The sequence below is a fragment of the Mauremys mutica genome, chromosome 5 (genome assembly GCF_020497125.1).
Source record: "Mauremys mutica isolate MM-2020 ecotype Southern chromosome 5, ASM2049712v1, whole genome shotgun sequence".
Classification (NCBI taxonomy): Eukaryota; Metazoa; Chordata; order Testudines; family Geoemydidae; genus Mauremys; species Mauremys mutica.
In genome coordinates this window covers 110,576,795-110,593,742 of record NC_059076.1, presented here as the reverse complement: position 1 = coordinate 110,593,742, position 16,948 = coordinate 110,576,795, and the positions used below count along the sequence as shown (strand labels likewise).

Genomic DNA, 16,948 nt, shown 5'->3' with positions numbered 1-16,948 from the left:
TCTTGGAGCAGCTAGTCAAGGTGTCAAGAAATTTTTATCTCTGTACCCCGTCCTGCGGTGACACGTATGGGGATAGTTGGGGATATGGGGATAGTTGAAATCCCCCATTATTATTGAGTTGAGTCATGAACCATAGCTGGCAATACCAATCATCACAGTCAGTATCCAGATTCAAGAAACACTAGTTCTGCCATCAAATGATTGTGTGTTTGTTTTAACCATTTGTCACCCCAAAACAAGCACTGCCAGGGTGGATCAGACAGTGATCCATGTAATTCAGTATTCCATCTCCAACAAGGGCTACAACTAGATGCTTTGGAAGCAGGAAAAAGATACCCCTCAGTGGACAATCATGGAATAGCTTGCACATAGACATTTCCTTCTAGCCTGTGAAGCATAAGGGTTTATACACCTTCTAAAAGTCCAGTTCATCTATGGATTATCTTACTCAGAGAAGTTTAATCCTTTTTCTTAATTATGCTAAACTCTTGATCACTGCTAAACTCAGTGATCTCTTGTGGCAATGAGTTCCACATATTAAATACATGTTGGGTAAAAATGTATTTCCTTTTACCAATATTCATCATCATCATTCTTTTAATCCTGTCATCAGTTTCACTGAATGTCCCCTTGTTTTTGCATATGAGAGCATAAAAAAGTTTTTATGAGAGCATAAAAAAGTTATAATTTCTTTCTCTTTCATTAATGTGCACACCTCTTTTGTGTCCCCCAATTCATCTCCTCTCTACACTAGGCAACTTCAATTTTTTATCAGTGTCTCCTGATTAAGTGTCTAATAGTTTCCAACTGCCTGTCTCTGAACCTCTGCTATGTCTACCATAACATATTTTTTTCTCTCTAGAGATGAATTTCTTTTCAGTTAAAAAAAAAACAACCCCCCATCACCACCTTAAATCTGCCCTCCTTTCCCTGTGCATTTATTAACATGGCCATTGATAGCACCAATGTTCCCTCCGTTTATTCCTGCATCTGAACCCAGATCTCTCCTCCCTCATCAAATCAACTAGGTTTTCTAAAAAATTAACTAAGATTTTAAAAAACCAAACACTCTTTAATACAATACATATGTTTATAATTAAATTTTGACTTGTACTTTTAGGCCCCAACACTAAGTACTTATTTGAATAAGCAGACCTTTTGTACACTTGTGAAGAGTCCCACTGAAATCAGCAAGATACCACACTCGTGTTGGTAGGAGCTATATATTCAGACAGCCATTTGAAAAACAACTTCATTGATCCCACGCATTTAAGTACAACATTCTTATGTGGCAATAGATGTCACTTTATAGTAAGTGACTCATAGACTTTAAGGGCAGAAGGGACCATTATGATCTTCTAGTCTGACCTCCTGCACAATGCAGGCCACAGAATCTCACCCACCCACTCCTGTAACAAACCCTGACCTATGTCTGAGCTACTGAAGTCCTCAACTTGTGGTTTAAAGACTTCAAGATGCAGAGACTGCTCCAGCAAGTGACCCATGCCCTACGCTGCAGAGGAAGGCAAAAAACTCCCAGGGCCTCTGCCAATCTGCCCTGGAGGAAAACTCCTTTCCGACCCCAAATATGTGATCAGTTAAACTCTGTCGATTTGCGGCCACACTAAACCTAATCCGATATGGTAATACCGATACTAGCACTACTCCTCTCGTTAGGGAGGAGTACAGAAACCGGTTTAAAGAGCCCTTTATATCAATATAAAGGGCCTCTCAGTGTGGACGGGTGTGGTGTTAAATTGGTTTTACACTCCTAAAACCGGTTTAAACGCCTAGTGTAGACCAGGCCTGAGTATGTGGGCAAGACTCACCAGCCAGGCATCCAGGAAAGAATTCTCTGTAGTAACTCAGATCCCACCCTATCTAGTGTCCCATCACAGGCCATTGGGCATATTTACTGCTAATAGTCAAATAGTCAAAGATCAATTAATTGCCAAAATTAGGCTATCCCATCATACCATCCCTTCCATAAACTTGTCAAGCTTAGTCTTGAAGCCAGTTATGTCTTTTGCCTCCACTGCTCCCCTTGGAAAGCTATTCCAGAACTTCATTCCTCTGATGGTTAGAAACCTTCATCTAATTTCAAGTCTAAACTTCCTGATGGCTAGTTTATATCCATTTGTTCTTGTGTCCATATTGGTACTTAGCTTAAATAATTCCTCTCCCTCCCTGGTATTTATCCCTCTGATATATTTATAGAAAGAAATCATGTCTCCCCTCAGCCTTCTTTTGGTTAGGCTAAACAAGCCAAGCTCTTTGAGTCTCCTTTCATAAGACGGGTTTTCTTATCTTACTAAGATCATCCTAATAGCCCTTCTCTGTACCTGTTCCAGTTTGAATTCATCCTTCTTAAACATGGGAGACCAGAACTGCACACAATATTCCAGATGAGGTCTCACCAGTGCCTTGTATAATGGTACTAACACCTCCTTATCTCTACTGGAAATACCTCGCCTGATGCATCCCAAGACCGCATTAGCTTTTTTCACAGCCATATCACATTGGCGGCTCATAGTCATCCAGTGATCAACCAATACTCAGAATTCTCCTCCTCGGTTACTTCCAAGTGATGCGTCCCCAGTTTATAACAAAAATTCTTGTTATTAATCTCTAAATGCATGACCTTGCACTTTTCATTATTAAATTTCATCCTATTACTATTACTCCTGTTTACAAGGTCATCCAGATCTTCCTGTAGGATGTCCCGTTCCCTCTCTGTATTGGCAATACCTCTCAGCTTCGTGTCATCTGCAAACTTTATCAGCACATTCCCACTTTTTGTGCCAAGGTAAGTAATACAAAGATTAAATAAGATTGGTCCCAAAACCGATCCCTGAGGAACTCCACTAGTAACCTCCTTCCAGCCTGACAGTTCATCTTTCACTATGACCCATTGTAGTCTCCCCTTTAACCAGTTCCTTATCCACTTTTCAATTTTCATATTGATCCCCATTTTTCCAATTTAGCTAATAATTCCCCATGTGGAACCGTATCAAATGCCTTACTAAAAATCGAGGTAAATTAGACCCACTACATTTCCTTTGTCTAAAAAATCTGTTACCTTCTCAAAGAAGGAGATCAGGTTGGTTTGGCACGATCTACTTTTTGTAAAACCATGTTGTATTTTGTCCCAATTACCATTGACCTCAATGTCCTTAACTACTTTCTCCTTCAGTTTTTTTTCCAAGACCTTGCATACTACAGATGTCAAACAAACAGGCCTGTAGTTACCCGGATCACTTCCCTTTCTTAAAAATAGGAACTATGTTAGCAATTCTCCAGTCTTACGGTACAACCCCTGAGTTTACAGATTCATTAAACATTCTTGCTAATGGGTTTCAAATTCCATGTGCCAGTTCCTTTAATATTCTTGGCTGAAGATTATCTGGAGCCCTCGATTTAGTCCCATTAAGCTGTTCGAGTTTGGCTTCAACCTCAGATGTGATAATATCTACCTCCATATCTTCATTCCCATTTGTCATCCTACCATTATCCCTAAGCTCCTCATTAGCCTTATTAAAGACTGAGGCAAAATATATACAATTATATCTCCTCCTAGCAGGCAAAAGGTCCCTCCATGTGGGTCAAATTCAAAGACCTGGGATTTCAAGTAGTTCCACTGGTATCTATCTGCTGGATACCAATACTTTTTAACAAAATATATAATGAGAATGTAAAAACCCATTAATAAGCAGAGAAAACAGTGAGGCTTTGCAGGTACCTGTACATTGTGTATTATCTTTAGCTGATAAAAGTTAGCTGATATGTCAGTACAATTCCCCACTCAGCCCAGCCATGAACAGTGTATCCCATGATTTGATAAACCAAATATTAATTGGAATGGGGCAAAATCAGTACTTGGTCCTGCTAGTGAAGGCAGGGGGCTGGACTCGATGACCTTTCAAGGTCCCTTCCAGTTCTAGGAGATTGGAATATCTCTAATTATTACTATTACTATTACATCACTAATGTTAGCCTCTGTGGCAGAGGAACTAGGACCTGCCAATAATTTACTTTTTATGCTTATTTATTGATTTTATTATAAAAGGGTCACATCCAAACTGCCTTGGTGTTCAGCAGAGATGGAGACAGTGTATAAAGCTCCTATAGAAAGGAACAATGGTACAGAACAAAAATTGATTACCATACTAAAGAAACGGAAGTTACCAGGGGCTTTTCCTCTACCAGCCTTGAGGATAGGAAGGCTGGGGGAGACAACCAGGAGCGATTCAAAGACAATATATCTGATATGGAAATTAACACCTGAGAAATGAATGGACACCCAGGAAAGAGGTGTTTGCACATATAAGCAACTCAGATGCAGGGACTTGAAAAGTAGATCCCAGGGACAGAAACATTTATTGGGAGCATCCCTCGCTGTCCAGAAATCAGTTAGAACAGAGAAGTCAGAGGGAGAGGGTATGTTTTAAAGCAGTGATACTCAATTAGATCTAATCACTGGCTGCTTTGAGAACTTTATGACAAGACGTAGGCCATTTGTGCAAACACCAAAACAAAAAAACTTCATAAAATATAAAATATTAGGGTTCGAAGAGATCTCAGGAGGTCATCTAGTCCAATCACCTGCTCAAAGCAGGCCCAACACCAACGAAATCAAGCCAGGCCTTAAAAACCTTTAAGGATAGAGATTCCATCACCTCTCTAGATAATCCATTCCAGTGCTTCACCACCCTCCTAGTGAAAACGTTTTTCCTAATATCCAACATAAACCTCCCCCATTATTCCTAGTTCTGTCATCTGGTACCACTGAGAACAGTCTAGCTCCATCCTCTTTGGAAATCCCCTTTCAGGTAGTTGAAGGCTGCTATCAAATCCCGCCTCACTCTTCTCTTCTGCAGACTAAATAATCCCAGTTCCCTCAGCCTCTCCTAGTAAGTCATGTGCTCCAGCCTCCTAATAATTTTTGTTGCCCTCCGCTGGACTCTCTCCAATTTGTCCACATCCCTTCTGTAGTGGGTGGGTGGGGGGACCAAAACTGGATGCAATACTCCAGGTGTGACCTCACCAGTGTCAAATAGAGGGGAATAATCACTTCCCTCGATCTGCTGGCAATGCTCCTACTAATACAGCCCAATATGCCATTAGCCTTCTTAGACACTACTGACTCATACCTAGCTTCTCATCCAATGCAATACCCAGGTCCTTTTCTGCAGAACTGCTGCTTAGGCAGTCAGTCCCCAGCCTGTAGCGGTGCATGGGATTCTTCCTTCCTAAGTGCAGGACTCTCCACTTGTCAGTGTTGAACCTCATCAGATTTCTTTTGGCCCAATCCTCCAATTTGTCTAGGTCACTCTGGACCCTATCCCTACCCTCTAGAGTATCAACCTCTTCCCCCAGGTTAGTTTCATCTGCAAACTTGCTGAGGGTGCAATTAATCCAATCATCCAGATAATTAAAAAAGATGTTGAACCAAACTGGCCCCAGGACCGACCTCTGGGGAACTCCACTTGATACCGGCTGCCAACTAGACATTGAGCCATTGATCACTACCCATTGAGCCTGATAATCTAGCCAGCTTTCTATTCATCTTATAGTCCATTCATCCAATCCATACTTTTTTAACTTGCAGGCAAGAATACTGTGGAAGACCATATCAAAAGCTTTGCTAAAGTCAAGATATATCACATCCACTGCTTTTCCCATATCCACAGAGCCAGTTATCTCATCATAGAAGGCAATCAGGTTGGTCAGGCATGACTTGCCCTTGGTGAATGCATGTTGATAGTTCCTGATCACCTTCCTTTCCTCCAAGTGCTTCAAAATGGATTATTTGAGTACCTGCTCAATGATTTTGCTGGGGACTGAAGTGAGGCTGACTAGTCTGTAGTTCCCTGGGTTCTCTTCCCCTTTTTAAATATGCTGCCAATAAAGACCTTCATTGCAACATAAGTATTAGTGTTTCTATCTTTTAACAAAGTTTATAAATCAACATTACCACCTGTGTTTGTGACAATCTCTAATGGGAGAGGGGACATCAACAATCTCTGAGAAGCTTTGTGAAGAGTGATTTGTAGGAGGTCAGGGCAAGGCACATGCACTGGTGAAGATGCTCATCTGTCAGGCGATTACAGTGCTGGTTTTTTATAATGTTGATGGTAGAAAAACCATCATTAAAAGATAGATGGCTAGATTCTGGCTATTCTGAAACTGGTCAGCATATTGAGTTCAGAAATCACAAAGTCCCACTTCTCTGAATTTTGCCTTCAAGACGTCTGAGCTCTGGAGCCTTACAATTGCTAATTGAAAGGCACTTCATCAATTGAATCAAGAAGGTTCTTTGCTTCAGAAGGACAAGGTCTATTGGCAGAGACAGCAAATGGATCACAAACAAATAAAAGCAAATCCTTTGGAATTTTAAAATTCTCAAATCGCATTTTAAAATTTTTGATCAGATTCTTTAGGAATTCTTTCATCGTTTTCATCCAACTTTCATCAGTAGGAACAATACACAATATGGGGAAGTGCAACATCTTTCCTGTTAAATCTGTTTGAAAGATTTCAAGATTCTTGTGCAAGGCACACACTTTTTCAAACCAATGTCCGACACTGCTTGCAGGGTCTTGAGCTGCAGGCTGAGGGAATTCAAGTGACCAGTAATATCATACAGAAAAGCCACCTGTGACATAGATGGGACATCATTCATAAATTCCAGGAATTCACAAGTCTTGTTGGTCTTTTGGTTTGAACAAAATCTATTTCTTTTTGAAATGCGCAAAACCTCTCCAACATGTGCCCCCTACTTAACCAGCTAATGTTGTGCTGCAACAGGTCACTGTATTTGGCTGAATCGTCTTGTAAAAGAGCTTTATAAAGATGCTGTTGCAAGCTAGAAGTTGAGAGTATGTAGTTCACTGATACTCATCACAATATCCATTGTTTTTTTTCAAGTCGCCAGACAACCTACTGCACAGGACAGTCTGATGAATGATGCAGTGAAGTGTATTTAATGAAGGATGCATCGCTGCCAAATGTGAAGCAAAGTCTTTCTTTCTCCCTGTCATGGAGGGACCTCCCTCTGTAACAAGCAAGTTTACTTTCTGCAGATTTAAACCATTTTTTTTTTAAAAAAAGCATTTTACCATTTCAGAAATGATCTCTCCTGTGGTGTAGATTTCTAATGGCATTAAACACAAAAATTCTTCCTTGAAAATTTCACCATCATAAAATCTAACAAACAGCGATAGCTAGCAGTGTCACTTAAATTGCTTGATTTGGCCACTGCAAGAAACACCCCAGCCTTCTGCCCTGATCCCTGAACCCCCCCCAAACCCCAGCCATCTGCCCTGAACCCCCTCCCCCAGTCCTCTGCCCTGACCCCTGAAACTCCCCCCCTCAGATCTGGGGTCCCGGCCACAAGCCCTGCTCAGCCCGCTGCAGGCCTAGGTGAACAGAATCCCAGGCTGGCAGCGAGCTGAGCAGGTTGGCAGCGTAAGATCAGCATTTTAATTTAATTTTAAATGACGCTTCTTAAACATTTTGAAAACGTTGTTTACTTTACATACACTAGTTTAGTTATATAATATAGACTTATAGAAAGAGACCTTCTAAAAACATTAAAATGTATTACCAGCATGCGAAACCTTAAATTAGAGTGAATAAATGAAGACTCAGCACACCACTTCTGAAAGGTTGCCGACCTCTGGTTTAGTTATAGGCTGCTGTACTGAATTCACTTTGGGCCAATGGTGCACCAGCACTGGGGTTCCCCTACTACAAGCTGAAATCACTAAGAGCTGAAATCACCAAAGAGCTAAATTTCTAAGAGCTGAGATCACTGACTGCTGTGTTAACTAGTGGGGGAGCCTGAAGATATATTGCTAAGTGGCTGGCAGAGCGAAGCAGTTTGTGGGATGGTTGGAGCGGCACACAGGACAGTGAGTGGAGCGGAGCGCAGCTGAGCAGTTTGCGGGACTGTTGGGGCGGCCCATGGGACAGCAAGTGGAGTGAAGCGGGGCGGAGCAGAGCTGAGCAGAGCAGTTCATGGGACTGCTGGAGTGGCTCATGGGATGGCTGGTAGAGTCGAGCAGCTCGTGGTGAAAGCTGCAGCAGAACCCCATGGAGAGACGGGGCAGTAGGCCTCGGACCACGTAAGGTGCCCCTTCACACCCCGTGCGCCCTTCCCCCCTAGGCTGGGGGGGCTAAAACTCTGCAGATAAACTTTTGAACTCTGGGGCTACACTGACCAGGGACTCGAGACTTTTGAGGTGTTGGACTTTTCGGACTTTGGGGTGATCTTTTGGGTTGTTGGACTTAAGACCCTGAGGGGAAAAGGACCCTGCCAAACTTACTTGGGAGTGGGTCTTTTGCTCATGGTTTGTGTTATGAAGCCTGTTTGTGGTGTTTCCCCAACATAATGCCGCATTGTTTCCCTCATTTATTAAAAAGATTTTGCTACACTCAGACTCCGTGCTTGTGAGAGGGGAAGTACTGCCTCTTAGAGGTGCCCAGGGGCTTGTAATTGTCCCAGGTCACTGGATGGGGGCTCAAGCTGGTTTTGCATTGCGTTATTGAAACGGAACCCCTAGATACTGAACCCGGCCCTTGTTGCTGCCAACTCAGATGGGTTACATTTTAATTTAGTGGGTGGGGGAAGGAGAGGGATAGGTCCCAATCCTGCTCTGAGCTACATATGGGTCAATCCCTGTGATCCTGCACAACTCAGTGCAGTGCAACTCAGATCCATAGAGCAAGGCTGTGGGGGGGGAAAATCATGGAAAATTAGGGTTTAATTTTTCCTTCCTCCAAACATATGAATGAATACTGAAAACAGAGACGATAATTCAAACTAACTGATGTTACCAAAATATATAAAAAACCTGTGTAGCCTATAACCCTTCATGTACTAAGACCAACTAACTGATACTAAAGATTAGTTGTATTTTACTATAGCACTGTTAATCTTTGCATTACCAGTACATCTGCCAGGCTTCCTTCTCTCAGGGGAATCTTAAGTGGAAATAAGCAAGGCTGGGAGAATTTTTCATTTTCTCCCTTTGAACACTCCTACGATTCTTTAGGAATGTGTTAGATTAACCAGTAATACTTCAAAACAAAAAATACAATTGATTTTTCACCTGTTCAAGAATATTTATGACTATTAATTAGAAGAAACACTTAATTAGAAGGCAAAGCTAAAATGAAGGGCACAATTTTGCCCTGGTAATTAACTGTTGATCAGTTGTGATGAAGGCAAAAAAAAGAAGCAACAAAAATGTAACAGAAAAATCTACAGTATGAAGACAACACTTTTTTTTAAACCAACAACTATAAATTACTGTACCAATTAAACCTTTCAAATCTAGATATTATAGTACTCTTTAAAATAATCTATAAATACAAATTATTACAATTCAAAGGAGGAAAAAACAGTTATAAATCAATTGTCATTAAAATGGAAAAAAATAAAAAGCTTTTCTGGGTTATACTAGTAGTCTTTCTATAAGGCTTGATTCCCAGTGATTATCCACATTAGATGGCCACATTTTCTTATCTGTCTCATTTTCATAGAAGTCTGAGCAGTGGATGTTAGGGGGATTGTGAATGACTCCATGTGGTGTGTATCCCAAGCCACATGCCTGCAAAATAAAACTGCCATTTAAGAAACTGGATTCAATAACATTTTCACAACTTGGAAGTCAGCATAGGAACTAAAATATTAATTTTGTGGGTCTTGTGCAGATATGTGCAGCTTTTATAGAAGCACAGAAGACAGATGGAGTGTTTGCTATTCAGTTTCAAAAGTTCCACTTCATTCACTTTGATGCTTGTTACCAAAGTCTTAATATATTGACATCTGTGTGTGCTGGTGTCAATATACTAATGGCCTTAAGGCGTTTGCTTCAGCTGTCAGTTTCTCTGTGAATGGGCACTGAGCTCTAAAGCAATAACTTATGTTTCTGGGAAAGGATGAAGAGCCAGAAACCCTTATCTAAACAATTCTGTCATCCTTAGTTACACTGTGTAGTACATTATTCTGCAATTATTCTTGATGTCAGTGGGACTACTTGCAGAGTAAGATGCTACTTGATGTAAATAAGACTGGCAGAAACAGGCGCTCAATCTGTGTGTGTATGTGCACATTTTGAGGTCAATGGGAGCTACTGGATGCCCACGCTTTTAAAAGTCGGGCGGGTGCATATCTGTATGTGTGTTTTAGATATGGTATAGGAGCCTAAATTGAGGCACCTATTCTTGAAGATCTTGTCCTAGAGTGTCATCTAGACTAAAAAAAAAGAAAATGTCTTTGACAAAGTTTTAAAAAAGTTAACCAGCCAGTATAGATGGAATGAATATATATGGAAATTATGAGTTTCTGAATATGGAAATGATTGCATCATGAAATTCACAAGGTTTCTGAATTGTACATCGTACACTGATTTTGTAATGCCATTCATGGAAATTTCTACAGCCTCATAAACACTGATTGGCAGGCACAAAATTATTCTTCAAGGATCCCTTTCAGAAGGTAAGAATAACTTTCTAGAATGAGGAAATCAGTACACCAGATTTTTTTAAACCAAAGGGCAAATATACTATTGTAGTAAATGCTTTATTTGAAATACCGGTATAAATGCTACTTAGAAGGCTGGCATCATAAGAATGCAATTAACACTATGACTTTCAGATGATCTACAATTTAAATATTGAGTATGTCATTATCATAACCCTTAGTAACCATGTTTTTGCACTGTAACAGTATCAAAATTGTACTGCATCTGGGAGAAAGGAAGCTAGTTCAGAATGCTGTTTATTATTCTAGTCCATTGATGACATTTGAATTCAAGAAATTACTAGAGTATTGCTAGGGCTTATAGTATATTCAATGTCCTCCTTTTGACAACCTTGATGAAAATGCCTGCTTATGTGATAAATTTCTAAATGATCTTAATGCTTTCATCCCAATAAGGAAGTTTTGATTTTTTTCTACTCTAGTATAATTATTTTCTTTACAGCAATCAGAAATATACTAAGTACTTTGGAAGTATAAAGGTTCTTTATAAATCCCACCCTCATCAAACAAAAGCAGTGACAGAGAAAATGCATGAAAAGACTATAGTATAGACTGTGGTAAGATGAGGCCCTGAAACACAAACCCTTGTATCAGAGGCCCGGTATGAGACCTAAAGCCTGAACTAAAGTAATGGTCAAAACTCTGATAACATAAAGCAAAGTTAAGCTGTGAGCCAGAGGCAGGCCCTGTTCACAGAAGTTGGCAAGAAGGTGGCTGATGTTGCAATTATATACATACCTAAAAGGTACTAAGCACTAGTAATATAAACATGTGCCAGGATGGTACCAGAACAGTCCAGAACAAGCACATCCCACATAGATAACAAGGAACAGGCTGACTCCTCCTAAAGACAGAGGAAGGAGGGTAATATGATAGATAGAGTTGTTTTGTTCGAACCAGCATGTACAAGGTGAGAGGCAGCACCCTAACACATAGAGGAGTTGCACCTCTTTATGTCAGGAGTGATGTGTAACTTGTTTGTACCTGTGTATAAGAATGCACCCCTGAAGAGTTGTCTTTGTCTGGCCTAGGGGGCAGTGGTAAATCCCACCACTGACTGAGCCGGTCCATTGTCAGGGAGCACATATGTAGTGATGATGATGATGTTCGTCCATCGTTTTCGAAGAAGACCTTGACATCTAGCAGGTTGTAAGCTGTCCACAGTGCGTCTGCAGGTGGCTGGCAAGGCCAATATGGGCACGGAATGTTCTGCCACATGTCGGGCAGACATGCGTGGACACCACTGTTACAGCATTTGCAGCTCTGGCTTTACGGAGTGCTCGCTTCTCTTGTGCTATGGTTATCCTTCTGGCTTCAGATGTCTGGCAGCCTTGGTGGATCAGCGTACGCCATGTCGATCGATCTTGTGCCAGGGTTTCCCAGGAGGTGATGTCGATATCCAGGGACTTAAGAGAGGCTTTCAGCGTGTCTTTGTATTGCTTCTTTTGTCCCCCGTGCGATCGCTTTCCTTGAGACAGCTCACTATAGAAGAGCTGTTTGGGGATGCGGTAGTCTGGCATCCTTACAACATGGCCTGCCCAGCGTGTCTGGGCTTTCATGAGCAGAGTATAAACTGACGGCAGGCCTGCTCTGGAAAGGACTTCTGTATCTGGCACCTTATCCTGCCACCGGATCCTCAGAAGTCTGCGGAGGCAAGTCATATGGAAGTGGTTCAGCTGCCTAGCGTGCCTCCTGTATACAGTCCAAGTCTCACTGGCATACATCAGGGTAGTTAGCACTACTGCTCGGTAGACTTTAAGCTTTGTAGCAAGGCTTATTCCACGGCGGTCCCACACGTTGGTCAGCAGTCTGCCAAATGCAGAACTTGCCTTGGCGATTCTGCAATTGACTTCGATGTCAATTGTCACTGCGCGAGAAAGGATGCTGCCAAGGTATGTAAATTGGTCCACTGCTTGCAGCTTTTGTCCCTTCACTGTGATGGTGGGCTCGTGATGTTGGGCTTTCGGAGCTGGCTGGTGCAACACTTCGGTTTTCTTTATGTTGATGAGGAGGCCGAAGTTGTCACATGCTGCTGCGAATTTATCCATGCTAGCTTGCATGTCCTGCTCTGATCCAGCATTCAGGGCACAGTCGTCAGCAAAAAGGAGGTCTCGTAGCACAGTCTCCTTTATTTTGGTGACAGCCTGGAGTCTTCGCAGGTTGAACAGTTTCCCATCAGTCCTATATCTCAGGCTGATTCCCAAGGAACTGTTCTGAAAGGCGTCTGACAGCATGGCTGAAAACATTATGCTGAACAGGGTTGGTGCCAACACACACCCTTGCTTGACGCCGTTTGTGACAGGAAAGGCCTCTGAAGCTTCTCTGTTGTCCAGAACATGAGCCATCATGCCATCGTGGAACTGACGTACCATCAGGATAAATCTGTCAGGGCACCCAAACTTCGACATGATGCGCCACAGACCTTCGCGACTGACAGTGTCAAAAGCCTTGATAAGATCCACGAAGATGGTATACAATTCGCGATTCTGCTCTTGACACTTCTCTTGGAGCTGTCAGACTGCGAAGATCATGTCCACAGTGCCACGCTCTTTGCGGACGCCGCACTGTGTCTCGGGTAGTAGACCCTGTTCCAGGTGGTCAATCAGACGATTCAGCAACACTTGTGCAAGGATCTTACCCGCGCTAGAAAGCAGTGATATTCCTCTATGATTATCGCAAACTTTTCGATTTCCTTTCCTCTTATAGAGGTGTACGATGGATGCGTCTTTCAATTCCTGAGGAATGGACCCTTGATTCCAGAAGGACTGGAACAGCTGAGTGAGTTCGTCAACAAGCATTGCACCACCATCCTTATAGATTTCCGCTGGAATCGCATCAGATCCTGAGGCCTTGCCACTGGACAGCTGGCTGATGGCCTGTAAGGTTTCAGTCTCTGATGGTGGAACGTCCAGGCTGTAGTTGATATCCGCCTGGGGCATTCTGTCAATCGCCTCATTGTTGATGGAAGATGGGCGGTTCAGTACGGATTGGAAATGCTCAGCCCAACGCTGTAGAATCAGAGTCTTCTCAGTAATGAGAGTTACACCATCTAAGTCCAGTAGAGGGGAACTACCTGAAGGCCGAGGTCCGTACAAGGATCTAAGGGCTTCGTAGAACCGTTTGGCATCGTTTCTATCAGCAAATTTCTGGATTTCATCTGCTTTGGCACTCAACCAGGAGTCCTGCATCTTGCGAAGCTTACTCTGTACAGTCCTGCGAATGTTGTTAAAGGCATTTTTCTTAGCTGTTGACAACGGGTCATTCTGATGAGCACGGTGAAGGTGGTGCTTTTCAGCAAGTAAAGCCTTGATCTCTTCGTCGTTTTCATCAAACCAGTCCTGCTGTTTCCTGTGTGAGGGTCCAAGAACCTTTAGTGCAGAAAAGTGCACAATACTACGAAAGCGTTCCCAGTTCCTCTCAACATTTTCCTCTAATTGCAGCTCTGAGAGTTGGTTGCCAAGATCTTCTACTAGTAAAGCTGCTGTGCTGGGGTTCCTCAGTTTACTGACGTTGATCTTTTTCATCACAGCTTTGTTTCCTTGCGGACGTCTCTTTGGCTTGATGTGAAGGCTTAATTTAGAGATGATAAGTCTATGATCAATCCAACAGTCAGCACTCGGCATGGCCTTGGTCACCCTTACATCCTGTCTGTCTTTCCTCCGCACGATGACATAATCAATGAGATCCCAGTGCTTGGAGCGTGGGTGCATCCAGGATGACTTTTTGCGAGTGGGCAGACGGATGATGGTATTGGTGATGATCAGATCATGAGCCGCACATGTCTTCAATAATAGTAGGCCATTGCTGTTGCATTTGCCGATTCCATTTTTTCCAATGACGCCATCCCAGGCAGAGTGATCGGATCCTACTCTCGCGTTAAAATCGCCAAGTAGAATCAGCCTGTCGGTGTACTTCACGGATGAGAGTAGGGCATCAAGATCTTCATAAAACTTGTCCTTTACTTCATCCGGATTCGTCATTGTGGATGTGTAAGCGCTGATTAGCATAACTCGCTTTCCTCTCGGTAGTGGGAGATGCAGTGTCATGAGTCGATCATTCACGCCCTTGGGAAAACTGGCAAGTTTGCGGACAAGATGATTCTTAACCGCAAAGACAACTCCAGATTCACGACGTTTGTCACTGCTGCGTCCACACCAGAAGAATGTGTAACCACCTCCTGTTTCTGTGAGCTGACCTTCGTTGGCTAGACGAGTTTCACACAGGGCCGCAATATCGATGTTAAATCTTGCGAGCTCTCTGGCGACCAGGGCTGTTCTTCTTTCTGGTCGATCTGCTGAGGGGTTGTCTTGAAGCGTGCGTACATTCCATGTACCAATAATGAGTGGTGTCACCTTATGTTTTATTATTTGAAATTTTGTTGTTCGACCGCATAAGATGGGATCCCCTCCAGCCACGGTAAGCTGGCCAGGGTTCTATGAAGCAAACAATGTTTAGGGCACCTTTTCTAGCCCCTTCCTCTTACTACGGAGGTGAGCAGTGCAGTCCTAAAGAGGACTGCTCAGTCACTCAGGTAAACGCCGAATCCAGCTGAAGACGACCATTAGACCTGAGCCACCTGTGTGCAGGTCCGCGGCTACAGCTCCCAGTGTATGCACACCTGCTGCTTCGTCGCTCGCCCATCGCCACAGGACTTTAAGGTTTACGAAAATTGGAGGGATGTCAAGACTTGCGCGTGGATTGGATTCAAGTGAGGGAGAGGTGCGCATAGTCAGCCTCACTCTCTCTTCCCAGATTCCATCTTACTCCAATGGCAGGACAAAAGTCGAGATGGTTGGAGATGGGCTGGGCGCAGTGGTTGACCAGGGCGTCTTTCGCGTCTTGCCGTGCTCTTAGCGTACCACATCGCTTGCAGAAACCGCCTTCATGACCGTTGGTCCTATTCTAAAAGGTCTCATCCGTTCAATCCGCCGGAGTCTGTCTTCACATGCTCAGGATAGACAAGGCCCTATCTCACCGTAGGTCTATGCCCGACGGCTACCCTCAACCTGGTTTAGCCAGCCTGTCGAAGCTGTTGCCCGGGGTGTGGCCGCTGCGCATGCTACAGCTACTAGGAGCCACAGGTGAGAGCTGAGTGACAGGTGGGGACCAAAGGTGGACGAGCTGCCCTAGAAGGACACGACATGCCCTACACCAGAGGTGCTACCCCTCCCTGAACACCCTATACAGCCCACATATGTAGTAGCAGAACTGTAGACATCTGATCTGAGGAGCTAGAGACTGTGTTTCATTTGGCAATAAACCTGGCCAAGTGCCTTTGTACCTTTTTAGAGTCTGTGGTCATTGGGGGTTCTCTCGGGTCTGCTGTGTCAGCTATCTGCACAGAGCCGGGGCAGCACACAGAGGGAACACAAGCATACAGCCAACTGTTATCAACATTGAACAGAGCAGAGCACCGGTGGTGTCTGATGACACTGGTGACCCCGACTGCTGATCTGGTGAGTAAGCGAGCTGTCCACTGTAGGAATCGTGATCTAACATGAGAGAAAACCATGAGTTAGGGAACCCCTGTAGCAGGGTGGACCCTGCTCCTGCCGGGAGGGGCTTGAAATGCTGCCTGACAGGGCTTGAGAGGGGTGGCTCTGGAAGCTGGGCTGATTAAAGAAGTGGCTGCAGCTGGGGCCACGCCCCAAACTGAAGCCCTGGGGCTTATAAGAGGCAGGGAAGCCAGAGCACAAACAGTCTCTCTCTGCTTCCAGAGAGAGATGGGCCTGGCTGCTTAGAGGCTGAGAAGGTACCTATGGTGAAGCAGGGCTGGGGAAGGGCTGAGGAGCTAGGGAAGCTCCAGCCTGGAAAGCCCCAGGCTGCGGCCTAGAAAAGGGCAAGAGGTACTGGGGGTTGCATGGGACAACCCAGGAGTAGGTAAAGCAGCAGGTCCAAACCCCTTTTGCCTGTGATGAGTGGGCTGATACTGCAGTCTGCCCCAGGGTGTGGGGCTAGACCATGACTGTCAGTGGCCACTACTGAGGCGAAGTGGGGATAGTAGGGTGGGGGTTCCCCTGGGAGGGGGAGACCCAATTATAGTAAAAGGGGCACCGGGTCCTGGGAGGGACACGGGGCCGATAGCAAAACAGGTGGATCACCAGCCTGCAGAGGGCGCTCTGGACTGGAAGAAGAGCTAATTCCCAGAGTAACCAGCAGGAGGCGCCGCAGCGGTGAGTCGACCCGTTTACAACCCCCTTATCCCTTCCCTTCAAATCCGCACAGAGTTTGATAATTGGTGGACTTGCTGGGTTGCTAGCAAAAGAGATCTATATGAATTTTAAAAATATAGTGGGGAAGAAACCTGGAATGAATTTTTTAAGGCAGAAACTGTAGCCTTGAAATGCAGAATATTGCAAACTATAACCATGGCTGTTAAATGATTAAGACAACATGACA

The 16,948-nt window shown here is 43.9% G+C and overlaps 1 protein-coding gene across 2 annotated transcripts in view; it reads right to left on the bottom strand.

Annotated features, from left to right (window-relative positions):
* KCNIP4 (potassium voltage-gated channel interacting protein 4) overlaps window positions 1-16,948 on the bottom strand; it is a 764,317-nt gene that overhangs the window by 615,537 nt on the left and 131,832 nt on the right. The window lies entirely within an intron of this gene.